We start from the raw sequence: 27,588 nt of genomic DNA, 5'->3' as shown, positions 1-27,588 counted from the left end.
CTTCCTCCATTAATGTAAATCGTCGTGTTTCTGCCGAAAAAATTAGTTAGTCTGAGGCTACACGCCTAGAAATTCCCCAGGGAGAAAATAACTTCGTGGAATCTCCTGACTCACCGAGTTTTCAGCTCAATAGCCTCAATCTTTTAATTTAACCTGCCTCAGACATGGAAAGCCGTTCGATTAATAGTATCTAATGGATATCCGTTAAAATGTTGTGTTGGGTTCGAGAAAAAAAAAGCAATTTTACATCAAATTACCTGTTAGAATATTCCAATTATGAAAAAAGTCCAACCCATGAATGAATTTTGAAATGTTTTTTCTACGACTTTAATGAAAATTTTTTTAAAGATGTTCATTGCACAGCAGCTGTTAATTTTACACCCGCTTTTGCGATGGTTTTGTAGTCAATTCTTCACTTAATTGACGACCGTCAGCCTTAAACGGCCGGTTCAATGATTAGTCTAATTGTAGGGCAATTGATATACAATGCTCACTTGTTAACAGACACGCATCGGCTTCACCTGAGCACAATTGCTTTTTATTACTTCATCGATTGAAACGCCAACGACCCCTGGAATCGTTGCCCTGGACTCTACGGAATCGGGAGGGCAATTATCCGGATCGTGATGTCGGAGAGAGTATCTGGATTCACAGTAAATCAAACGTCGGGGGCAGACCGCAATTGTTGAACGGAATTGGTGAACAATACTCAACATGGCGAGACGATTTTATTGTTGTTTTCATTACATTAAATATCATCTTAATGAAATGTCGTTTGATTTTATAGTCAATCCCAATACTCGTCTTGCTCTCGTGGAACTACCTCTTAAACAAATATTACAAGAGAACGGGGCCCGTAATTTTTTTGCGACATTTTGCAATCATTCCACATTCTTATATTATATGGCCTCTAAAATTTTTAAGTTCGAATTGAGATTGGATTTTTTGTGCAGTTCTGATGTGCAGATTCTCTCTTAAATCATACTTTTTTTCTTTTTCTTTTTTTAAATTTAGAAATCGTGAAATGCGGTCTGGTGTGATGTAGGTTTCAGAAAAACATTTTCTTTATCGTGCCAACGTTTCGATCTTTATTGTGATCATCTTCAGGGCTCAAAGTGTTTTTCTTCTGTGTAATTGTGCCATTCTTGCGTGTCGTGTCGACAGTGCCAAGTACACGACACGCAAGAATGGCACAATTACACAGAAGAAAAACACTTTGAGCCCTGAAGATGATCTCAATAAAGATCGAAACGTTGGCACGATAAAGAAAATGTTTTTCTGAATCCTACATCACACCAGACCGCATCTCACGATTTCTAAATAAATATCGATAAACGGTCACTAATCAACACACATTTTTAAATCATACAATCCATCATTTCAATCATCATGTTGAAAACAGTTCATGTTTCACGTTACGATAGTTGTAACAAATAAAAACCAGAAAAATAAAAGAAAGACGTCAGAGAAAATGATAGACTTGAAACAGTAAAATAATAATAATTGTGTAAAAATGATCTTCATACTTCAAACTGACTTCATTTTAACTGTAGCAACAAGGAAGAAGCAAGAAAGTTGAAAATAAACACTTTTGAAGCATCCACCTTTGTTCGAAATCGTGTATTTATTCAGATTTTAATTTTTATTGTAGGTATATTCATATATTTGAGCGTGTCAACAAATTGCACCAAAATTTTCAAATTTTGGCTAAACCAAGACTTACCCAATTACATACATAGCATTTCAAGGCAAAAAATATATTACAAAAATAGGATGGATTTAGAGATGTCAAATTGTCTCTACCTGTGATAGGAGAAACATTTAGGTTAATTTTCTCTAAATTTAAACGTGAGTTCATCTTATTTGTAGGCAAGTTGATTTACTAAGTTTTTATTAATTCTTACGAAGAAAAATTTCAAGTGAGTTCTAAAACTCTAAAATACTCAACAATGCACAAACCATAAAACATTATATACTCATGGGCTTAGGATGGCAGGTTACCCACTCTCCCAAACAAAGATATGGCTTTTCTCAATTTGAAAAACGAATTATCTCATTTTCCGTATAAATCGACTTACCTACTTCTTCCCTAGGCTTCAGATATAACGTATAAGCTCAAAAACAAAGCAACTCAATACTTAAATATATTAAAATCATTGAAGAAGAATATTTAAAATGCACGTGGAAGGATTATGCTGAATTCTCTATTAGCAACTATGCTGAACCTCTTTTCTCTATTGGCAAACAGCTAACAAACGGAGGAAAAGTTGTACATAGATTTGCACAAAAAACTGTTCATAATGATCTGCATACTTCGAAACATCCATATATATATAAAAAATAAGTCCTAAAATACAAAATTATCTACTTTTAAAAGTTAAATATAGTGGAATCAGTGAGGTGGATATGCCCGGGACTTTAAAAGCTATCGGGCACTTTTCTCAACCTATGTGCTTACGCCTAACAATACGTTAATCTATGAAGTAAATAAAACGATCTTCATACTTAAAAACCTGCGACAGAGCCTTATGTTAAATACATTAAATTATAAAGAGTAAATTAGTAAGGAGCACTCCGTTCCTTATTGATTATTCATACTTTTGATCTATTATGTCATTCACAGGGTTTTGTAGGGAGAGAATTTTTTTACTTCATTTATTTATCTGTAGCTGAACATGTATTATATACAGCCAGCAGATTGGATTTCAATTTATGTTTGTGGCATTACGGACGTTGTAGAGACAGCTACCCATTGGCAGCCGCTCTGTATTAATAAAATGATATTAATTATTTAAGAGGTCTCTTATCCGTATTCTTTCCAGACGTTTACGTGATAATTGGATGGAATGGAGTAATCGTACACTATGTTAATGTGATTTTGTAATTTACTATGAAAACGTATGTTTTGATGGATGAAAAAACCGTTGGCATGTGTATGTCTGTGAAGTGTGTTATTGCTTTCGTAAAAAGGGACAGAAACAATTAGTCTTCAAATTCTGATTGAAAACTTTGTAAATTTTCAATATTGGAATATTTGGCCGATTCATAAGCTTGGCACCCGTACATCCAAGTAGGCTTGAGTAGGTAATAAAGAATTTTAAATTATTTGTCGAGTATGGCGTGTGTGGATTCCAAGTTGGTCTTCTATCAAATGTAAGTCCTCAATAGTTAACTTTGCCGGATTGAGAAACTGGTTCATTGAACAAGTACGTGCTAAGATAAGTCTCAGACGGAGCGAAAAAGTGATATGTTTTGACATTGCGGGGTTAACTTAATTTTGCAAAGATTGCTCCATTTCTCAATTGTTGATATGTGTTTTGTAACGTAAGTGAAGCTTGTGTAGACTTGGGTGAGAAATTAAAACAAACAATACAATCGATTAAATTTTGTTTATTTTACAAGCTATACACAATTTCCATCTGCATAAGAAAATGATCCTCTGTCATAATTTTTAAATTTTTTCAGTGAAATAATTAATTAAATAATTCACTGGAATCTTTTGAAAATATATATTTTGAATTGATTATATGTATTAGTATACAGGTGTATTTTAAAGACGTTCTCCTTTCTAGAATGCGAACGATTTAGCACACGCGGAAGGCCTATTCTCAACCACTTTCCTCTATCAGTAAGATCGTCAAAATAACTCCTTTGCTTTACTTTAACTGCTCTGCCCGCTTCATGAATAATTCAATAATAAATTAAGTCCAATCAAGTTTTTTTTCTACATTTCAGAACAGAGTTGTTTTTTTTTTAACAAATCCGTTTTTCGTGAAATGAATTATCGAATTTGTGATGCACTTAGTTGTAAGAGACGTAGAAAGAAATAAAGAAAAATAAACTTTTATTATTGGCATTACTTTTTGTAATTTTTCTTTTTTTTTCTTGAACTGGTCCTTGGTGAAAATTATGCAAGTAACAAACGAAAGAATTGGCCTGAAGTTGATAGATAACTTGTAAATAAAAAGTTAAACCACCGTTATGACTTTCACAATTTAAAATCAAGGTTGTGACCATTATGAGAATATATATATTTTTTTAATTTAATTCTTTCTTAACACATCTTTTTACTGGGCATATCGTGAATCTTATCTCGGCAATGTTAACAATTAAGTATGGTAATTAAACTTTATATATCATCAAGCCGGACAGCATCTTTCTCGGGAATGATCTAAATCACCGAACAATTAAAAAGGCTTCTTAGTAATCATTTTTCCCAAGAACACACATGAATGGGGGTTTGTAATTCAATAGCTATACCCTATTGTTTTCCGTGTAAAATATCTCCCTGGCTATTTAATGACGTTACAAACATTCATGTCTTAGAAACAATTTTCTTGCCATGTGAGTTAGTTTTTCTACAGTCTATTAATCCGTGTATTTATTTTTGTTACAGGTGAGGGGAAATAAGAAATACTTCCGATATTCAACTGGTCTACTACTGTTTTGTCAGTACAGATTCCGTGGTATGTTCCCTTTCAAGAGGGATTCTCACTCGAGCGGAAGTCTATAAAAAGTTTGTCTACCGACCCGACGGAGACGGTAAATATTTTATGTTGGGACCCGAAATATTTTTTTAAAAAATTGGACTTTAGTCTTATTAATATTATTTAGGCTCCAGTGTGAAACTCCAGGCCTCAGATCCTGGATAAAAAACCGATAATACCTCCTTTTTTAAATATTTATTAACCCTTTTGTACACTTCATTTTTAAAACAAACTTCGACAAACACTCAGAAATGAAAAACCCGAAAATAAGCCGAACTTGCTATAACATGTTTTTAAATTGTCAACATTTCTTATTGTAGTTTTTAAATTAATTTTAAAAACAAAAAGTATAATTGTAATATAATAATAAGTATAACGTAATAAAAACGTTTAAAAAAATTTCATATAATAAAATGTTGCATGATTACGACATAAATTTGCCGAAACCATAAAAAAAGTTGTTAACAGTATAATATTGATTTTGAAAATAAATTGCTAAATTTCAGAGAGACAGAGAGAGATCTCGAAAGATGGAGAAAGAAAGAGACAGAGAGAGAGAGGGAGTGAGAGACCGAATGGTAGAGGTAGACTGATAGAGAGAGACAGAGAGACAGAGAGAGAGAGAGAGAGAGAGAGAGAGAAACAAAGCGACAGAAAGAGAGAAAGTAGAGTGAGAGGGAGAGATAAAGGGGACGAGAGGGAGGGGGAGGAAGAAGGAGAGAGAAACAAAGCGATAGAAAGAGTGATGTACTGACATACGAGGAGAGAGAATGAGAGAGAGACAAAGAAAAAGACAAATAGAATGAGATAGAGATACGGAAAGAAAACGAGAGAAAGACACAGGGGATAAATGAACGAACGCAGTTTTATCTAGAGTTTGGTCAAATATAAACCTTAGAGAATGAGAGAAAGAGAGGAAAAGGCAGACAGATAGATATATAGAGTGAGAGTGAGAGAGAGGCCGAAATATATATAGAGCGAAACAAAGAAACAGAGAGTAAAATATAGAGGCAAATAAAGAGAGAGACAGAAAGACCGACAGGGAGAGAGAGAGAGGGAGAAGGAGAAACAAAGAGATAGAAAAATGTAGTGACAGAAGGGGAGAGAAAGAGCGAGTGATAATAGATAGAGAGAGTGAGAGACGGAAATATATGTAGAGCGAAAAAAAGAAACAGAAAGTAAGATATAGAGGCAAATAAAGAGAGAGACAGAAATTAGAGAGAGAGGGGGGGGGAAGAAATATAAAGATAGAAAGATGTAGTGACAGAAGGGGAGAGAAAGAGAGAGAGAGAGAGAGAGAGAGAGAGAGAGAGAGAGAGAGAGAGAGACAGACAGACAGACAGACAGACAGACAGACAAATTGAGTGAGATAGAGATATAAAAAGAAATCGAGAAAAAGAGAACCGACAAGCATAACCCTTAGAGAATGAGAGAGAGAGAAGGAAAGAGAGAGAGAGCGAAATAGGAAAAAAATTAATACATTTTAATTACGATCCTTTTAAATGAATATATTTCACACTGTAGTTAGTCCAAATTTTTGAAGGTATAGATAGTACAATTATTAAGTTTTATTTATATTTAAACTATTCAGATCTTCAGTATTTGTGGCCAATGATAGATAGAACAAGTAAAATAAAATAAAATGTTCATGATTGAAACCAAAGATGGAGACGGAAAAAAATCAGATCATCATCGTAATATTTATACATAATATATTGTTTGTATTAAGATTTTTTAAATTAAATTTGTTTTTGGTGTATTACATAACTCGAACCATTTTTTAATTATTCCTTACTTATTATTTATTACTTATTATTCATTATCTAGGATATTTTGTATATTTATTCCGTCATTAATTATGACCAAAATCTTACTGAATGACCTGAAATGTTTAAAAAAATTTAAATAAGATAACTATAGTGTGAAATAAAACATTTCACGAAAGACAGGAATATTAGAAACAATAGTCCATTTTCAATTGGCATCAATATTTTGGTAGAATTATTTAAAATTTTAAAAAATGTACTATCTCAGTAATTTTTTTCCAAAGGTGGTTAATCTTTGTACGAATCTTCTTTTAAGTTTAATTGTCTACGAAGTAGCTCGAGTGTGATTTCTAGTTCTGTTTCTGAGAAATGCTCTATTTCAAAGGCGGAAATCTTCCGTGAGTTACGGAGTGTACTCCCGACATTACCGATGTACAATTATTCTTGATAAACGCCTAGATAAAAAAATAGTCGTTTTTTATGTGTTTTTTTATGGTGGTTTTTGAAGGTTTTCTATTGTTGGATTATCTGATTGTAGAATGCTATTGGTTATTTAATTGTCCAAGTGTGGATTTTTTACATTTTACCATGTCTTATTTTAATCAGGATTTTTTTCATTGAAATAAATAATCCATGCAAATGATTCCATGTTGATGAAATGAGCTGGATGGTTTCTACATAGTTATATTAGAAACGATGAACGTTCTATGAAGGAACTCGATTAAGTGTTTCTCTCTTTACGCGTTCTTAAATGAGCCATTTCCGCTCCCTAACTGAGTTTGGTGTAAAAAACTAGTTTAACTAGATCTTTCATATAGAATGCATGCGTGTTCCACTGTGCACTAATAACTCCCAGATTGCTCCTCATGTGAATGGCCCTCTTGAAAGGATTTTCTTTCCGAGCGATGGTGCAACCGTTCCTTTCCTACCGAGAATAATAATATCCGATATATTCGTATCCCGGAGATTTACGCGGTGAAAGTATCGATCGGATTTCTAAGTATTCGTTGAATTTCTTTGCGGATTCGCGGTCGAGGCCGCTGGGTTTCACGGCAGGCACCGTTCCCAGACGAGTTTCGACCGGATTTCATTTTCCAAAATTACGGATTTGTAATGACGGTGAGCGAGAGATACACGTCAAAACGGATTTTGTAATGTTGCCTGCTGATTGTCGGATCGGCTTAGATCTTTTTTTTAAATTTCCTCGTCCGGACTTATTTGTGCAACTGTACAAACACAATATTCCCTATTGGAGCCTAGTTTAGCCGAGGGAAAAACTTGTTTAATCTCGCGAGTCCCTCCTCCTTGGCATTCCACTTACTAATCACTCGCCGATCTGTTTATTTGTGTCAGGCATATGGCAATTTTTTGGTCTGATGACGCAATCTATCGGGCCTTGGACCGAATATCGCTTGACTTTGCTGTTTCCGTCAGATTCGCGCGAGGTTTTCTTCGTTTGTCCGTGATTTACTCGCAATTTATAAATTCCGCTCGCTTCAAACGGATTGAATCTTCTTTATTGTTTAGGAAATGAAAAGAGAGATAAATAAAACACAAAGGAATTGACGTGAACAATTGTCGTGCTATCGCAAACCATACAAAATATACTATCTCAATTCGTATAACAATTTAAGTTCTAAGTTTGCTTCTTCCTATCAATTGAAAAAAAATCAAAACAAAAATTTACTAATTAACATTTAAAAAATATAGAATAAAATGGTGTGGTACATTCTTTTTCCTTTGGGTATTCGTATGATGATTGATGAGAAAGGGTTCAAAATCACATTCGTTGATCATCAATTTCAATATTCAAAGAATTTCTACTATAATTCAACACACCTCAGGAATTGGAAGCCAATTTATAGAAACAAATACATAAAAATTGTACGTAGAACAATCAATAACAAGGAATCTCTTTTCCTCTCTCTCTGTCGCTCACTCACTCACCCCCTCTCTCACTCTGTCTGTCTGTCTGTCTGTCTGTCTCTCTCTCTCTCTCTCTCTCTCTCAGCTCTCTCTCTCAGCTCTCTCTCTCAGCTCTCTCTCTCTCTCTCTCTCTCTTTNCTCTCCCTCTCTCTCTCCCTCACACCCTCCCTCACTCTCTCTCTCTCTCTCTCTCTCTCTCTCTCTCTTTTTTCTTTCTCCCTCACTGCCTCCCCATCCCTCTCTCTCTTTCTCCTCTCTCCCCTTCTGTCTCTATCCCCATCTCTATCTCTAACCCTATCTCTCTTTATCTATCCATCTGTCTTCGTAACTATCTAAAAATCTAACTGTTTATAAATCTAGCTATCTACTCAATACTATTCTATTAATTTGAGCATTTTGCATATGTATTTAACCAGGTACAATTCTAATTTCTCTCTTTCACCCCAATTTTCTCACGACAGGCATTTCACGTCAAAGCAGGGCATAAATTCTATTTTGATGGACGCTGTGCAAACAGACCTACTTACATACTGGCATTGCTCTTTCTTTTTTTCCCTTTCTCTCTTTCTCTCTCTCTCTCTCTCTCTCTCTCTCTCTCTTTCTCTCTTTCTCTCTCTCTACTTCTCTCTTACTCTCGCTGTCTCTCTCCTCACTTTAGACTGATTTGTTATTTAACTTCTTGCATATGTTCAATGATAATCTCCGTGCATTATTTCCGACAAAACGAAATTGAAGAATAGACAAAATCTGGGAAATTTGTTGCTTTTTTGTCATCGTAAATGTTGAGTACTGATACAAGTATTAGTGGGTAAGAGTAAAGCATGACACATCTTAAAAGAGAAAACGTTTGTTTTTTTATTTGAAGAAAGGGAACATTTGGTGTTACTGGCGATAATACACTAGAACATTCTTAAAGTCGAAGAAAATAGGCTGTTATTTCATGCGTTATCGCCCAATAGGAACGGGGTTTGGGATAATTCTCTAGCTCTGCGTGTTTTCCGTTTCAAACGCGATTCGTTTGATCGCGAGCTTTGGAATTCGCATTCTCCTTGATAAAGGGATCGTTTTGGAACATAAGTACCCGCTACACAGACGAAAGTCCTGGAGTTCATGAGTAACAGTAGAAGTCTCTTAGATCTTACAATCGAGTTGAGTGCAACAAAAGGAATAAGTAACACAATCCGCTTCCATTTACTGGAAACCCTGGGCCAGTCATATAAGCCCTCTATTGTTTAGCTTGGAAGGGTTAGGAATCACCATGTGAGGATCTCATTTGCATACGGGCTCTGGTTTAATACACTGAAGCCCCATAGTCGAATGATTAATGGCCTAATTCCGTATGCAAGTAAATCCGAAGTCGGACAATTGCCGTAATGGCAGGGCAGATGTATAGTAGAACTAGTTTCATTTAGTACGACCGTTCTCTAACGATCTGGTTTCCATTGTAGGGCCCCTCTTTCCAACATTTAATTTATTCACTGAAATATACTGAAGATTACCCGGGGATTGTGCTTTCTGTTGAGACGGCGTCGGGTTTCTGGCATAAATCGGTACAATTAGCCGGAGTTTATTACGACGATTTGCATGGGCTGAATGCAAAACCGCCTCCTGGGCGACCGATAATGTGCGTGCGCGCATTCCGAATATTTGCAGTCGAAATGATCAGAGACAAACACGCGACCGATCTGTGCCTGCTGGAAGAGCCGAGGCAATTATCAACTCCGTCTAATTCGTTTGTTGGTCCGTCTTTTCTCGGACAAAAACATTGACCTTAAATTACCAAGAGCATACGCTGATGGGAATCGTTTAATTGCTTAAAAAGAGTGAGATTGAAATTTCCTGTTGTTTCCAAACAAAAAGCATTCTGTCTTCGGCCAGCCAAGGGCCACATGACCGTCGGCAGATGCGCTGGAAACCTCTTAACCTTAATTGTACTCCGCCGTACCATTCGGTACCCTACATTTGGCGAAAAAATTACTAGTTAACAACACAGTCAAAACAAGATCTCTTTAATTTAAATTGCCACATTTTTCACTTGTTACACAATTTAATTATATAACATTGTTATTTGGCTTTCCATTTAAAGTTAAAAAAATATATTTTTATACAAGGATTCTATTTCTCGAGAAATACAAAAGATTATATAATACGTTACATAAATTCATTTAAAAATATATGTTTTCCCAGTGTAATATGAATATTCAAGAAATTCGTTGCTTTGGTTCCTCTTTAGTACCTCATTCGTACGCACAATATGTTTCTTTTCATATTATACATGTGTTTAATATTGAATATTCATTTTCTTTTAATGAGACCGTGTATATTTGGTCAGTTTTTTTAATTAAAGGGAATCGCGCGAACAGTCGGTGAAGTGGAGAAGTTTCCGTAATTGGTAAATAGTTACTGCTTGTGTTTAACAAATTAAATTACCATCGCGTTTCATCTGGGCAAACAAAGCGGATCCAAAATGGGAAAACGGCATCTTCCACTCATTACAAATTAAAAAGCCTTCCATTAGATCGGTGGAAACGTGTAAAAGGAAGCAATCACAATTTGAAGGGGCAATGCGGCGAGATAGGATCGAGGGAACGGGCCAACTTTTCCCAACAATTCAACAATTCACAGGAGTTTTACGTTAATTTCACACTTCTGTACATAGTTAGAATTGAATGGGGACATTAACCGAAAACTAGATTTTTCTTTTTTTTATGATAAACAACAAATTGGTTGACTGATATGTGATACAACACAATGTCAAAATGTACTCACAGATATTTAATTGTCCGCACTTGTGAACCTAACTTACTTTAGGATCTGAATACACGTACAGAAATGTTAAAAAAAGTAAAATCTAGATTTTTTTTGTTACGATTGGCTGACCGACATGTTATTCAAAAAAATATGGAACATGTCCTCATAGATATCGTTTAATTAAAAATGTTCTGATTTTATAAACATTACAATTTACATAAAAAATAGATTAAACAGACAGAATTGAATGTAGACTTACAAAATTAAAAAATAGATATCTTTTTACAATTGGCTGACTGACAAATGATACAAAAGAATATGCAACACGTCCTCATAGATATCGCTTATTTGTCAATATACCGCACTTATGGACCTAACTTACTTCAAGATCTGAATACACATACAGAATTGACTATAGAAATGTTAAAAAAAGGAAAAATAGATTTTTGTTCTTACAATTGGCTGACCGACTGTTATTGAAAAAAAAAAGAAATATGTCCTCATAGATATCGCTTATTTGTCAATATACCGCATTTATGTACCTAACTTACTTCAACATCTGAATACACATACAGAATTGACTATAGAAATGGTAAAAAAAGTAAAAACTAGATTTTTGTTCTTACGATTGGCTGACCGACTGTTATTGAAAAAAATATGAAATATGTCCTCATAGATATCGTTTAATTATATTTGTCCTGCTCTTATAAAAATTACCTACTACATAAAAAATAGAATAAACAGACAGAATTGAATATAGACATTCAAAATTGAAAAGTAGTCATTTTTCACAATATTCAGACATGTGATACAAAAGAATCAGAAACATATCCCCATAGATAATGTTTAATTATATATATCCTGCTCTTATAAAAATTACCTAATACATAAAAATTAGAATAAACAGACGGAATTGAATATAGACATTCAAAATTGAAAAGTAGTCATTTTTCACAATATTCAGACATGTGATACAAAAGAATCTGAAACATATCCTCATAGATATCGTTTAATTATATATGTCAGCTCTTATAAAAATTACCTACTATATAAAAAAAAGAATAAACAGACAGAGTGTATTCATTCAAATATTGAAAAAACAAAAGACATTTTTTACAATTTTCTGACATGTGATACGATAGAATATGAAACTTGTCCTCGTAGATAACGTTTAATTTTCCATGCCCTCGTACTAGCAACATTACTTTCTACTTAAAGATCAAAATACACATTCAGAATTGAATGTACACGTTTAAACAAATTGAAAACTAGGCAATATTTTTACAATAGACTGACTGATAAGTGATACAACATAATAAAAATTGTGCTCATGCATACCGTTTAATTATATATGTCCTGCTTTTATTAACATTACTTTACTTTCTACCGGGTAAAAATGTGTGTTTTTTAGTGATCGGTTGTTCAATAATTCGTTGAAGTCGTGAAGAGCGATCAAGGAAGAAGTATTTTTGAAAAATACCTTTTTCATCCTTTTTGCCAATGTTTCGACCTCTGGTAAAATACAGATGTAAATATAAATTTTGAACCAAGTATTTCATACTCACATAAAGTGAAATACTTGGTTCAGTATTTATATTTACATCTGTTTTGAATTTTTCCAATCAATATGTTTTCTAATTCATCCAGACCGTGACGATGACCAGAATAAAGGTCGACACATAGGCGAAAAAAATGAAAAAGATGTTTTTCCAAAATACTTCATTCCTGATCGCCCCTCACGACTCAACAAATTACTTTCTACTTAAAGTTCAAAAGCACATTCAGAGCTTAATGTAGACGTTTAAAAAGATTGAAGGTAATTTTTTTTTATATTTGGCTGACTGACAAGTGATACAACATAAGATTAAACCTGTCCTTATTTATAACGTTTAATTGTTTATGTCCTACTATTAGCTATACCACTTTCTGCTTAAAATTAACTACTAAAAACTCAAAAATCGTTTTTACTTTATACAATAAATAGACAATTGGCTGACTGATATACAACATAATATGAAATGTGCCCTCATCTATATCATTGCCTATGCCTTGCTTAAGAGTTAACATTACATAAATGATCATTAGTTACTACTGAAAGAACAGAATATTCCAGTCAGAATCGCACGTAGACATTTGAAAAGATTGAAAACTAGATTATTTTTGTTTTTTCCATAAACACCTAACTGGTAGACTGATAAGTGAAAGTATTTGGAAAAATTTTAAGTTATAAATTTTTCTATTGTTCCTTGCGGTTATAATCGTTATTAACACATAAAGAACAAAATATAGAAAATTGATTTCGGACATTAACTGTAAACTAGAGAATTTTTTTTTAACAACAAACAGCCAGTCTGTTCGTTGGCATTTAACAGAATATAAACAGTTTTGACATAGATATTTTTAATTTTCTATTAAGTTCTGCTATTATAAAAAACATTATTGCATTATAAAATATAGAAAATTTTTAAAAAAAGTCTAGAATGAATCAAATGCAGTAATCAGTACATAAAAAAGTCGTTTTTCGAGATCTTGAAAGCAAATAAAAAACATCAAAGCCGTTTAATTCTTGGTTTATGTGTTGTTCAAAGAGAAATGAATCGAGTAGGGAGAAACGTTTGAATTTGAACAGCATGTGTCCCGTTTGAACGTATCGTTAATCTGACTGTAAATATGCTGTCTTGTGTCCGGCTGAAAAAGCCCCGCCAAGCACATGTCGCGATCGCCGTTTTTTACCCTTTAGGTAATTATTCCTTCCCTGTCTAGATATCGGGAATTTTTACCGTTTTTACCTTCTGGGGGATAGAAAGGGTTTTATTTATTGACATTTGATTCGGACGTGTTTAAGCCGAGTAGAAAGAAGTGAAATTTGGTGCAATAAGATTTTTTGGTTGTCCGTTTTATAAAAACACTCCTTCTTATGTAAACTTTTGTTGTATCTATTAAATCATTTACAATGGTATAAGAACACTGTAAAATATCTATTTATGAAGCATTTAACAACATAAATTGCCTAACATTAGGTAAGTAAGTTTTCTCTTAACAAATTGAACATGGAGCCATGCTTCCTTTCTGTTTCTACCTGTTTTATATCCTTACAAAAACTTTTTTTAAATAGAATTTTTATTACTGACCGTTAAATGAAATATTTTCAAGTATTTATTGTCTAGCTAATTTTTCAAGAAAAAATGGATTGTATCATATTTTTAGTAAATCCATACAGTTCGTGGTCCGATTGACCAATTAACATATTTCAATTAATTAATCTTTATGAAATGTATTGGTTAAGATAAAAAAGTCAGTTTCACAAGCGGGATTCGAACCCACGACCTTCGGCTAAATACGCCGCTACTCCACCTCTTGAGCTATCGTGACTTCGATCCGCTCGGACATATCGCCGAGAATCGAATAGATTACACGACATTTGAAAAATGGCAAAAAGGATGGAAAATTCGAGAGTTGAGGTTGAGATGGCAAGTTGGTGTCCCAGCGGGCCGAAGGTCGTGGGTTCGAATCCCGCTCGTGACACTGACTTTTTTATCTTAACCAATACATTTCATACATATTTTTACTTTTCTTCTTCATTATAAAACTCCACCTTTTCTGTACTACTTCCGTAATATTTTTCGAACCGTTTCGAATAGAATAAAAATACAGTATTTAAGTTTTTTCTCTATTACAAACTAGGTATCGAAATAATTACTTATTAGCAATTATTACATCATTTTTAAAAAGAAATTTTATCTCAATATTTAAATTATATATTATTACTTCATTACAATATTTGTCTAAAACAATTAATTTTAATTAATTGAACATCAAAAATAAATAAGAAGTATCCTTGAAATCATAAATTGTATGCATAAAATTAATTGACAGGCTTGATATGACTTAAAAAGTTGAAGCATTTCAACTTACGAAATAGAATTAACATATTCAAATCTTAATAATAAAAAGTTATAAAATTAAATTAGTTAACTCATAAACTTATATAACATGCACACAAATAAAAAAATTCTAATAACATTTGTCTGCTTACTAAAAATGAATAAATCTGTCTATTATAATGAAACAAAATAAAAACTTTATTATTTAATAATTAATAATTGATTTATCCTAAATTAAACAATTTCTGTTAATTAACGTTAGAGTAAATATTTAAGGAAAATGTTTTCCGTCTGGAATTTATAAATTGGATATGAAAGTGATAGGCTTCTTCTTTTAACAAGTATCATAAAAAATTAACGTTCTATCACTAAACTTTTATTGGATTAATATTTTCTTTACTAATTTATGTGTTATTGGTTTAAATAATTTTCCACTGAGTAAGCTAATTTTTATAGAAAAAATATTTTTCCTAAATGCCAATATTTCATAGTCTTCATTTCCACATCTGTGGTATTATTCAAACCCTTGAATAATTATACATTTTTTGTGTATTGTTAACATTTTATTAATTTCAATTTAAAACGTAATTTAAGAAATAGAATTTTTAATCATGCGATATGATTGTTTTATATTTGGCAAATTAGTGCTCTTTGTTGTGCTTTTTGGAATTTCGAAAGTACTCGGATGCTATTGACTTAAATTATGATTTATGTTGTTATTGTGAAGTGAGATCTTTTATTATTTTTTTTAACGCATTCTCATGGAATAATTAAAAGCGTAAAGTCCTTTACGCAATCGGATATTTTAATAACATTCCGCCTTAGGTTGTTTTTAGCCCGTTGCGGTATTCTGCATATACATCGTAATAATAAGTAAGGCCGTTTAAGGCGTTAAATGAGTGAATATAATTCTAATAAATTTCATTTTAAACGTTCTTTTTTTTTTAATATTCCCCCTGTTGATTATTTAGGAGATTTTACTATCCTTTCGACGTCATGGCGTGTTTATTTTTTTCAATTTATACGTGTATATATTATACTTATAGTCGGAATCTTTTTGAAAGTTTTTTAAGAAAACAAAGATTCAAATAGAAAGTAAAAGTTCTTATTATCTATTTGAAAAAAGTTAAGATAAAGCACGGCTTTCGATAGGATCCCGTCCTTCGTGTATGAAACATTTAAATATCCTTTTAGGAGGGTTTATCAATTTTGAAATATTAGTTATAATTCTCTTTATCGATATGGTCGTTATTGGCTTTAGCCGAACGGCCAGCCGGATGACTAATCCTTTGAGCTTAAAGCCGAGCACGTATGCAGATGTCTAGGGGGTATCATAATCCGATAGGAATACGAATATGACATTTGGCCCGGGAGGAGGGGCTATCGTGCCATCCCCCCTAGCATTTTTCCTATTCGGAATAGTACCATTCCCATGAAATATAATTTGAGTTCGAGCCGATTTTAGGCGGAGATATTAATTACAAAAAAAGACGGGTGGGAAGGGGTTCTACCCTTACGTCAACGGGCATTCACATGCAAACTAACCCCATCCCCATTTATTTCTTTGTCTAACCCCCATCCGCTCTTATATTTGCGTCGTCTGTTTGCTTGATAAATAACGTGTTTTATAGTAGCTCGGAACGGCTGAAATTGTGATGATGGGGGCGATGGGGCCCTCTTAAGAACTTTTTTATCTACTAGAATCCCATTCCTCCTACAGTTTTTGTTCGTTTATTGGTTCGCCTTGGATGACACTCCGTGTTTTACAGACGAGTACACACGACCGGACCGGTTAAAAAGGAACGGGTATAATCTCCGATTTTCGCTATCGGGTCAGGATATGGCACATTTGAATAATGGCTCGAAGAGCCGTATAAATATAAGGGCATAGAAATAACAATAGGCTCGTCGAGGGCAGTCACCCGCTCCGGGGCCGTATTTGGAGGCCGAAAGGGGACAGTTTCATGTAATTTGCGGCATCGGCTCACAGTCATTTAAATAATAACGCATCTTTCACAATTATCACCCGATTCGAAAATAACGCATTATCAAACCAAAACGCCTTCTTAATCCGACCCTGATTTGAATGTAATATCGGCCACTTATTGAGTTGATTCGGTGACACCATTAGAATTGGAAATTTCCAAACTGGCAACGGAAGATTCGGCAAAATTTAATTATCCACGCCTAAAGAAACTTTTGAACAATGAAACTTAAATGTCAATTTTTTTAACAATATTTTAAATTCACAATGGCACATTTGAACCGTTTGAAATTTAAAAAAATTATCAACTTAAGAGGTATTCACGATCTTTGTGTTAACCCTGTTAACTCTGTTAAGTCCTGTTAGATCGAGAAAAATGATAACGTAGACTTGTAAGAATCGGCTAGTTAACATTGTTCGATCTAACAGACCAGGGCCAATGTTAGATGCTAGATTCATTAAAGTTCGTGGTCCGATGGACCGAATAACTTTTTTCAATTGGTTAATCTTTATGTATGGTATGGGTTGAGAAAAAAAGTCAGTGTCACGAGCGGGATTCGAACCCACGACCCGCTGCTCTAGCCTTGAGCTAAATCGATCCACTCCGACACTAACTTCCCACCTTTCGCATTTTCCCTCATTTTTGCCATTTTTCAAATGTGTAATCTATTCGTTTCTCGAGAATCATGGGTTCGAATCCCGCTCGTGACACTGACTTTTTTATCTCAACCAATACCTTACATAAAGATTAACCAATTGAAAAAAGTTATTCGGTCAATCGGACCAGGAATTCTAATAAATTTAGTAAGGAAAATGGAGTATATCTTCACGAAAGCTCTCCGTGGCCATTTCATCTGTCGCCGAGAATCGAATCCTGATTACACATTTGAAAAATGGCAAAAAGGGGGGAAAATTCGAAAGGTGGTGTTGAGGTGGGAAGTTAGTGTCCGAGTGGATCGAAGTCGCGTTACCTGAAGTGGTAGAGCAGCGGCGTATCTAGCCGTAGGTCGTAGGTTCGAATCCCGCTCGTGACACTGACTTTTTTATCTCCACCAATACCTTATATAAACATTAATTAATTGAAAAAAGTTAGATGTTAGGTCGAAAATACTATCCGTCAGGGCATAGGTAACCAACATGGCAGCCATGAACTCAAAAACGCGTTAATTAAATCAGGCCAATATATTTCTTTTGTTAATTTCTGACCTGTCCTTATAGTCCCATTCATAATAAAAATATCCCATATCCTATAAAGTTGTAAGCTGTTAGACCTAAGGATAAAGTTAGGCATGTTGGCACGAATTGAAGCGTGTCATTTGTTAGTACTTTTCGAGATTGCATTTTTTTGAATGAAAGAGTTGATAAATTTTCCTTTTTTACTAACTTCTGGCATCTTAAAATTTAACACAAAACAAATAACAACAAGCCTTCAAGGACCGTTACAGCTTTAGTTTTGGTTCTACCAATCGCCACGCACAGAATTGCGGAAAAATTAACGTGCTGAGAAACGAAGGGAGCGTTCTTCCATATGAACAAAACTTTCCAATATGGAATGATTAAAACGTAATGAACATTAATTAATTTGACATGTTCATCCTTTGTAAAAACTTCTTTATATTCACGCAACCTGTCATCGAGTTACATGTATCAATACAGAAAATTAATAACATCGACACTAGACTAGCACAGTTTGAAGTCTGCTAATCGGTGTGCAAGTGTAATATTTTGCAAACACTTTTAATGATAGGCTTTGGTTTATTTGCCTCGTGTTAGTTGATTATAACGGAAGAGTCAAGACACGAATTGGAAAATAATCAACAAGTTAGATTGAGAAAGGAAAAATTGCTCAACAGCCGCAAATATTATAAATAATAGGCTTATTCACGGAAAATGTGCTTTAATACGATGTGTTAAACTCGAGGGGTTTTTATGAAAAAATGTACTAATTACAAAGATTTGCTATTTGATTATGCCTGCGTGCTATGTAATAAAATTTTTTAAGGTATGCTTTCTTTTCCTTTTCATGCTTATAATCGAAGTGATCGTAAAATAATCAGAAAGGAAAAAAACAAATTATATTTTAAAAGAAGGAGAAATTTTAAGTTCACGTACGATATCCATCAAAACATTTTAAAAACCGATGATCCAGCAATTCTTGCTTTTTACTTATCTTTGGCTTTAAAAAAAATCAATTAATCTTTATTAATCACGAACAGGGAACAAACTTATTCAAAAAATATATGAAAAACTCTACTAAACACAGAACATTTAACATGAAAATCTCAAAATATTTAACTATTAATAACACAACCATATAAATACCCCAGTAGTGTGTATTATTTTGACAAATTGACTCCTTGAAGTGTTTGAATCTTTTTCTTCAAATTACCCAAGATTAATTGTTTTTTAGTACATGCTTATTGAAAAGATTTTACTGAATTAATAAATCTGACTTACATTATTTTGTAAGAACAGATTGTAGTAGTAATAAAAAAACAAATAGTAACATCGCTTCGGCTCATAGGAAATACGATTTTTAGAGCAATAAAACAGTAGCAATAAACAGCTGAACCGAAAGGAGTAAACTGTCGGTCGAACCGGTGGCCAAGTGCCAGGACGATGTCTAGCTCTTGACTAATAGCGAGAATAAGCAGACCTGAGACGACCACTTTTAACCAAACCGCTTCAGACTAATCAAGTATCAACTTATCCGTTGAAAACAAAAACCTTTTTCGCGATTATACAAAGCAAATAATAATTTAAAACGGGGAAAGGATCGGAATAAAAACAGAACAGACCCTGCCTAAGTTTTTGATATCGTCCAAATAATCACACTTCATCATCTGAAAAAATTGTTTTATACCGGAATGAATCTCTGTTCATTGCAGTTTTTTACTAAATTTTTACTAGCCGTTTTTCGTAATGAGAAAGGCATCCTAGCTAGAGCCGGAAATTGCTCAAATAACTGCCATTATTCATGGGAGCGTGACAATAATGGAAATTCGCGCAAAATTTGTTATGAATATTGTTTTTATTCCATTATATTTAATGGTCTATTGACCAAATTACTTTTTTCAATTAATTAATCTTTTTATGTAAGGTTTTGGTTGAAATGAAAAAGCGTAATGAGCGGGATTCGAACCCACGACCTTCGTTTCAATACGCCGCTCCTCTAACCACTTGAGCCGTGATACGTTGTTAGAGCAGCGGCGTATTGAGCCGAAGGTCGTGGGTTCGAATCCCGCTATCACTAACTTTTTCATTTCAACCAAGACTTTACGTAAAAAGATTAATTATTTTTAAATATGATTTCCTGCCTTGTTTGTGCATGTGTTTACTTTTTATTATATATAAAACAAATCGGATATATAATCAAAAGTAAACACATGCACAAAGAAGGCAGGAAATCATATTTAAAAATAATTAATCTTTTTATGTAAAGTCTTGGTTGAAATGAAAAAGTTACTGTCACGAGCAGGATTCGAACCCACGACCTTCGGCTCAGTACGCCGCTGCTCTAACCACTTGAGCTAACGTGTCGATTAGACTATTAGTACTTTGTTTGCTATAAAATTTTGTATTTATCTTTTATTTAATGGTGCTCGGGTGGATGCGAATTGTATTTTTCAGAAACAATTTTTTTTCTTTTCTATTTTACTTTTGGCTTTACTTCTTTTGGCATTTGTTACTTTTAGATATCTAATCAAATTTAATGCAATCTGTCATATTATTTTCTAATCCTACGCAATAAAACAAATCGGATATAATAAAAATATATAATAAAAAGTAAACATATGCACAAAGAAGGCAGGAAATCATATTTAAAAATAACGTGTCACAATAGCTCAAATGGATAGAACAGCGGCGTATTGAGCCGAAGGTCGTGGGTTCGAATCCCGCTCATTACGTTTTTTCATTTCAACCAAAACCTTACATAAAAAGATTAATTAATTGAACTTGTTTTTATTTCTTTATAGATATATTCTGTTTGTTATTGATTTTGTTTCGTATATGAATTAAAAACTAGTTCGTTTTTTTTTCGACCTTACAAGCAATTTGGAATATAAATATGTCCAAACAAAAAATTGGTTTTAAGGATATTCGTAAGGCTCATCTAACTAGATAATCTACTAATGCCTTTAGATGATAATTATACTTCTCCGACTGTTCTTAGAACATGGGCCATTACTTAGATTTCCAAGAATGAGGGAATCGGCGGCTTAAAAAATTGAAACGTTGTATTCTTGCAAACCGGTTACAACGATGACGCGATTTACTTTTTTTAGACGCGCGATTATAATTAGTTAACCCTTGTACATCGGCGACATGCCATTAGCATGTCCTACAACAATGTCGACCCGCCGAATCCACGTTCTATGGGTCTTCGAATGTGCCTAATGATGTTCTTTCACCGCCCGGTTGGCAAATTATAAATAAGAAATAACAACACGCATGGCGGATCAAAACGATTAGTAGTGTATAATCAATCCTTGTCATTTTCTTTTTAAAAAATTATACCGACCCTCCTTAACGCTCTGCTGCTCTGCATAATGGTGAACGAAGGGGTTAACAAGGGAAAAAGGTTTCACCTAGTGTGATCATTTCATTAATGACTTTTTCGGAATAGACCGTTGGTTAAAAAACACAACACGATCCACAGCGGAACTAAAGGAGCGATCGGGGCCCCTTTTCATGTCGAATTTTGTTAATAACTTATTTATGCCTTTTGAGCAGATGGAACGGCCAATTCGGTTAAGCTCTCTGCTAGCTGTTATTTCCGGTCGTCTTTTTCCATCTTTTTTTTTTTTCAACCGAAGCATCGATATGTTAACGCTCCGGAAATTGTCGCTTAATAATCGACATTCGATTACAAGATTACCGAAGATCTATTCGGATCTACCCCCATTTAGAAGCGAAAACTGAATGGACCATTTCCCTTCTGCCCGATGGTACAATTTGCAATTTGCACTCTATTAAAAATCCCATCGAGCCTTAATTGTTCACAACGTGAACACATACTAAAAACATACAGAACGCACGAATCCTTTGTTCTTGTTGAGGAATTCTTAATAAATGATTAAAACCATTTAGCGTACGTATTGCCCAACTAGACGTCTAACGACTCATTGTCTCCCTAGGTGCGGTCTTTCATTTGAATATAATGATCGGTTCAGGGATTATTTGGAAACCCCAGATGTCATTATGTTGATGTTTCTTGCCACGTCAAATTGCCCACAAGTAGGACGCTGGTGTTAGTTAATTCGCTTTGTAAATAACCAAACTTTCGCATTAATCCATACAAAAAATTCGCTATTGACGTCAACACATTGAACAAAAAAGCCGAACGTTGCAAAAGTGTTGTTAAATTATAAAAGTTAAGCAGAAGGATTAATTTGTAAATTACAACGTATAAATTATACAGAAATCCAAATGACTAATTACTTTAAAAGTCATTAAATATTCATTAGCGTATGTATGGCAATATATCACTGATTTCAATTCCGGTTTTTCACGTATAAACCATAATTCTTTATTAAAACATTCTGCTTGAAACTAAACAGTAAATCACAATATTTCACATTATAGCAGATTTTCCGTGAACTAAAGTTGTCCTACATGTCAAATTGAACTAAAAAGTCCCATTATCCGTTTCCTTCACCCTTGAGCTTATTTAATAAAGTTTCCCGTATCTCATCGAATGTTTATCCTACTGTTAATTGGACATCGATGAAAATACAAATGAAGCCATACGAGATTCAATTGTTTTATTGTAATCTTAAACAAACACAAAACAAAATCAATTGGAAGATAAAATTTTACAATTTTTTAAAGTCCTACATGTTTAAGCCTTAAGACTGACAGATATGGTGCATAGAGAAAGGTCCCCCTTTTAATGAGCATTAAAAAATTATTCATTAAAAATAATTGACATTTTGAAACTTTTATTAAAATAATTATAATATTACAAATTTAAAAAATACTCTGGTAATTGTACATTAGAAACAGGAAAAATCATCAAAAAAAATTATATAAATAATCAAAATATTTTTACATAAGGTTTTAGTTGAAATGAAAAAGTTGTGCCACGAGCGAGATTCGAACCCACAACCTTCGGCTTCGAAATTCGGGTTCGAATCCCGCTCGTGGCACTGACTTTTTCATTCGAACCAAAACCTTAGGCATTTTCAGCTTTGAATCGAAGTTGGACAGTCTTGGCAATCTGAGAATATGCACATCTCTGCTCCGTTTAATTCATTTTGTAGTATTTTCTGTTGACAGAGTTCTATTGAATGGATCTCAGGTAGGCAGATTATGCCAGGCCTAGATATTTTGCTATTCGAAATTTGGGCCGTTTACTTCCATGTTAAATATATTGGTATACCACAGGTCCTTCTATTAATTGCAGGGTTTATTCCTTCAGCACCTCATTTATTTGGATGGGCCTGTAAATTTTTTTAAAATTTCATAATGCCTTTTTTAAGAATTAAAGAGGGTTTTCTCTTAGGCTAGGTTTTATTTCAATTTGGCAATGTTTTCCAAATAACTCAATATTTTTTGCATATCAAATCTTTCTTCTGATATTCTCAGATGATGAGAACTATGTTTATTTATTCTTGTGAGAATTCCCCACAATTTTGGTAAACCTTAGGTAGAGAGAAGTCAATTTGTTTGATCAATGCGCATCGTCAAACATTACTTACTATCTTTGCAATATTGTCGGTTTATTAGTATGTGCAATAATACGTACAGGCCGAAGGTCTTGGGTTCGAATCCCGCTCGTGACACAGCTTTTTCATTTCGACCAAAACCTTACGTAAAAAGATTAATTAATTGAAAGAAGTAATTTGGTCAATAGACGACTAAATATAATGGATTTAATAATCAAAATCTTGAAGAATGCAAGCAGGACTTAATTTTGCAGCCTGCTTTAATTTTGTACTAAAAAGTCGTTTTTGTTTACTTTGTATTACTTTTATTATTTCTCAACACTCGGTTCAAAATTAATGGTGGTGACAATGTTTTTGTAAAAGGTTAATCATCAAAAAATCAAGTTTGCAGAAATGATATATTTTACATTGATAATAGTTCACCTTTGAGAAATTAGGTATAACTGTTTAAATCTCGTCATTACGGGCAAATTTGTGCCAGTGACATATCTGAAGTGTTTACAGAACTAAGAAAATATTACTTAAACTTTGGACAATAATTCGGAAACAAATTGAAATAAAAGCTTACCTTCTTTGTGATTTTTTTCCTTAAAGGTTACAAAAAGGACGCAAATTGATCTCAATCGTTTTCCATGCTCTTTCCATTGGTGAAATCTGATTTACATTAGAATTGCCATTGTATGAGGTACAAGGGAATTGACAAAAGTTGAAGAATCTAAAGAGTGAAAAGTCTGGGATACAATATTGAATATCAGGCTGCACAATAGAAACTTTTTAGTTCGATTTGACATGTTGGATAACCTACAGGTCTGATCACAGTGCACCCTGTATATGTATTTTTTGGTGAAGGTAATATAACGAATACTAATAGATTTTGTTACGTATGCGATTTTATATCTAAGATAATTGTTATCAATTAAACAATAATAATATATAATATGTGGTGATTAGTGACCGTTAGTCTATGATTATTTGGAAATCGTGAGATACAGTCTGGTGAGACGTAGGTTTCAGAAGAACATTTTCTTTATCGTGCCAACGTTTCGATCTTTATTGAGATCATCTTCAGGGCCTGGGATTTACAAACATTGTTTAAATTTAACAAAAAAATATTTTTAACACTTTTAAAAAACACTTTGAGTGAGTAGAAATACTTTGATTGAATATAAAAAAAAATTTTTTCATTGTATAAATTCACTTTTTTCCACATCCTACAAGTATTTGTTAAATTTACACAATTTTTGTAAATCCCAGGCCCTGAAGTTGATCTCAATAAAGATCGAAACGTTGGCACGATAAAGAAAATTTTTTTCTGCAGCCGCATCTCACGATTTCCAACTAACAATATGTAATTTTATGTTTTCAAATTATTCCAATTATTAATAGATTAAAAATTGTTTTACAATTTAGAGGGCCTCCTAACTGAAATTTTGTGGTAGATTTCTATTTATTAATTAGTTTATTTATCAATTTAAAATGAGTTGGATTTCTCAGTTTATACAAATATTTAATTCTTTAGCACGGTGATTTTTTTTCATCTCTAACTTTGTGGTGATTGGTCAACTATATTCATTTACTAATTTCCCTTTATATAAATTATGAAATTCAGACTTACGGTAATTCATTATTTTATAGAAAAGAAATAAATAATATAAAGAATTTTATAAAACAAAGCAATTAATCAAAATTGTTAAGCCTTGTTTGATGACATTTAGTACAATTGCAACATTGGTAATTGATAAATATGATAATAAATATCTATTTATTTCATTTAATTAATCTGTATTTAAGGTAATGGTCGAGATAAAAAAAGTCAGTGTCACGAGCGGGATTCGAACCCACGACCTTCGGCTAAATACGCCGCTGGTCTACCACTTGAGCTATCTTGACGTCGATCCACTCGGACACCAACTTCCCATCCCACCCCATCTTTTGAATTTTCCCTCCTTTTTGCCATTTTTCAAATGTCGTGTAATCTGTTTGATTCTCGGCGTCAAATGAAATGGCCACGGACAGCTTTAGTGAAGATATACTTCGTTTTACTTATTAAATTCACTAGTTTTCGTGGTCCGCTTGACCAAATAATATATTTCAATTCATTAATCTATATTTAAGGTAGAGCAGCGGCGTATTTAGCTGAAAGTCGTGGGTTCGAATCCCGCTTGTGACACTGACTTTTTTATCTGGACCAATACCTTAAATACGGATTAATTAATTGAAAAATTTTATTTGGTCAAGCGGACCATGAAAACTAGTGAATGTATCTATTTATTGTTTCTTTGGCATAGAAATATAATAAATAATTTTCAAAAAACATTTATTTCAAAATAGCTTAATAACATAAGCGTTTAACTATAAAAAATATACATGGAAAATAATGTATGAATGTTATACTGTTGTTCTGTTAAGGATTTCCTTTTGATATTATTTTTATAAGAGTTTTTTCTTCGATTGTCTTTAGTATTATGTTTATTGCTGAGTTGTAAATTCATTCTCCAATCAATGTTGAGCGAGGGGGCTGAAAAGTGAATGGTAGCTATATTTTTTGAAACGATACGTAAGCAGTGGAGGATTAAAGGTCGTGATCGAAAATATCCGAAACCCGTTGGACGTTTAGAGCTTTCAAACGTTAAATTAAGTGTGTTTATTGCTTGTTACTCGATTTTTACTGTAGGTTAAATAAAAGTTGTGTTTTTTTATAAAAATGGTCACGAACGTTCCTAGGGAATTTAGCTTAGATTTATAGTCACTTGTTTATCCGCTTAACGGCCACATCGATGAGCGGTGGTGTCCAATATAGCCAACAAATCCCCATTTTAAATGGCATACACTTTATATGTCAAGACGCAGCCCGTGGAAATCAATGGTCCGCTACTTTGTAATAGGATCGGACGACCGTATTTCTCCCAACGTCTCAGTCGAGACCGAGCTCTCACGTTTACAAGCCAAGTGAGAAAATAAATACACCCGGACCCGCAAAGCCTCGGGCGAGCTAGCTAATAAACCGATCCTCGATGACGAAAAGGTCGTTTTTAATTAAAAAAAAAAGAAAAGATCATGTTGTAAGCCTGTCAACCCCGTGGATATTCGATAATTAAATCGAGCCTAGAAAGACAAATCGTCTATGACAAATCGTAAGCCGATTCAGATTAGTACCACGTGGGCGTATGTCAACCTCTTAATCGTTCTCGATCTATCTATCCAATTTTACATCGTAATCCGACTCATTAAGTTATCTTCTTCCTTTGAAATATGGATCCCGGGGAAAAATCTTCGGGAAGGTTTTGATCGACACGAAAAATGTTAACCAGAGAACTTTATCTGAAAAGAAACAATATAACCTTAATGAACTTTGCACTTAGAACTTATGTGCATTTAGTACTCTAAGTATACTCTACGTAAACTATCTCGATATAATTAATATCAGCAGTTAATTTTTTTTTAATCAAGGACAATGCCAATTCATAAGGAATGAAAATATTCAGTTCAGCTTTCGAGGAAATTATCCCCTTCATCACAGTGCACCCTGTATATGTATTTTTGGGGTGAAGGTAATATAACGAATACCAATAGATTTTGTTTTGCATGCGATTTTATATCTAAGATATTTGTTATCAATTAAACAATAATAATATATAATGTGTGGTGATTAGTGACCGTTAGTCTATGATTATTGTGTAGAGATTAGTGACCGTTAATCGATAGACCCCCGACCGCATCTCACGATATCTGAATATCTATGATTATTTGGAAATCGTGAGATGCGGTCTCGTGTGACGTAGGTTTCAGAAAAACATTTTCTTTATAGTGCCAACGTTTCGATCTTTATTGAGATCATCTTCAGATATAATTAATATCAGCAGTTTTTTTTTAATCAGGGATAATGCCAATTCATAAGGAATGAAAATATTCAGTTCAAGCTTTCGAGGAAATTATCCCCTTCATCAGTAGTATGAAACTATTATTTATATTTCACAAAACAACAAATATTATATTTAAAGTACTGAAACTTACTTTTTTCAGGCGTAATGAATATACCTAACAAACAAAAAACATACATTCCCTTATCGATAGATAGACCTACACGCTCACTAAATGGAGCCATGGTTCGACACCTGTCTA

At 33.5% G+C, this 27,588-nt stretch overlaps 1 protein-coding gene across 6 annotated transcripts in view; it reads left to right on the top strand.

Moving 5' to 3' along the window:
- LOC106663891 (zinc finger protein castor homolog 1-like) overlaps positions 1-27,588 on the top strand; it is a 153,041-nt gene that overhangs the window by 29,323 nt on the left and 96,130 nt on the right. For 2 of the 6 annotated variants that reach the window (XM_024230332.1, XM_024230333.1), the window contains exon 2: positions 4,397-4,542. The exons of the other annotated variants lie outside the window; for them this stretch is intronic. The gene's annotated coding sequence lies outside the window, so the exon portion shown is untranslated. The remainder of the gene's footprint in view (positions 1-4,396; positions 4,543-27,588) is intronic. 6 annotated transcript variants of the gene reach the window in all.

The sequence above is a fragment of the Cimex lectularius genome, unplaced genomic scaffold, assembly GCF_000648675.2.
Source record: "Cimex lectularius strain Harlan isolate CLEC.00 unplaced genomic scaffold, Clec_2.1 scaffold136, whole genome shotgun sequence".
NCBI lineage: Eukaryota > Metazoa > Arthropoda > Insecta > Hemiptera > Cimicidae > Cimex > Cimex lectularius.
This window is presented reverse-complemented; position numbering and strand designations above follow the sequence as displayed.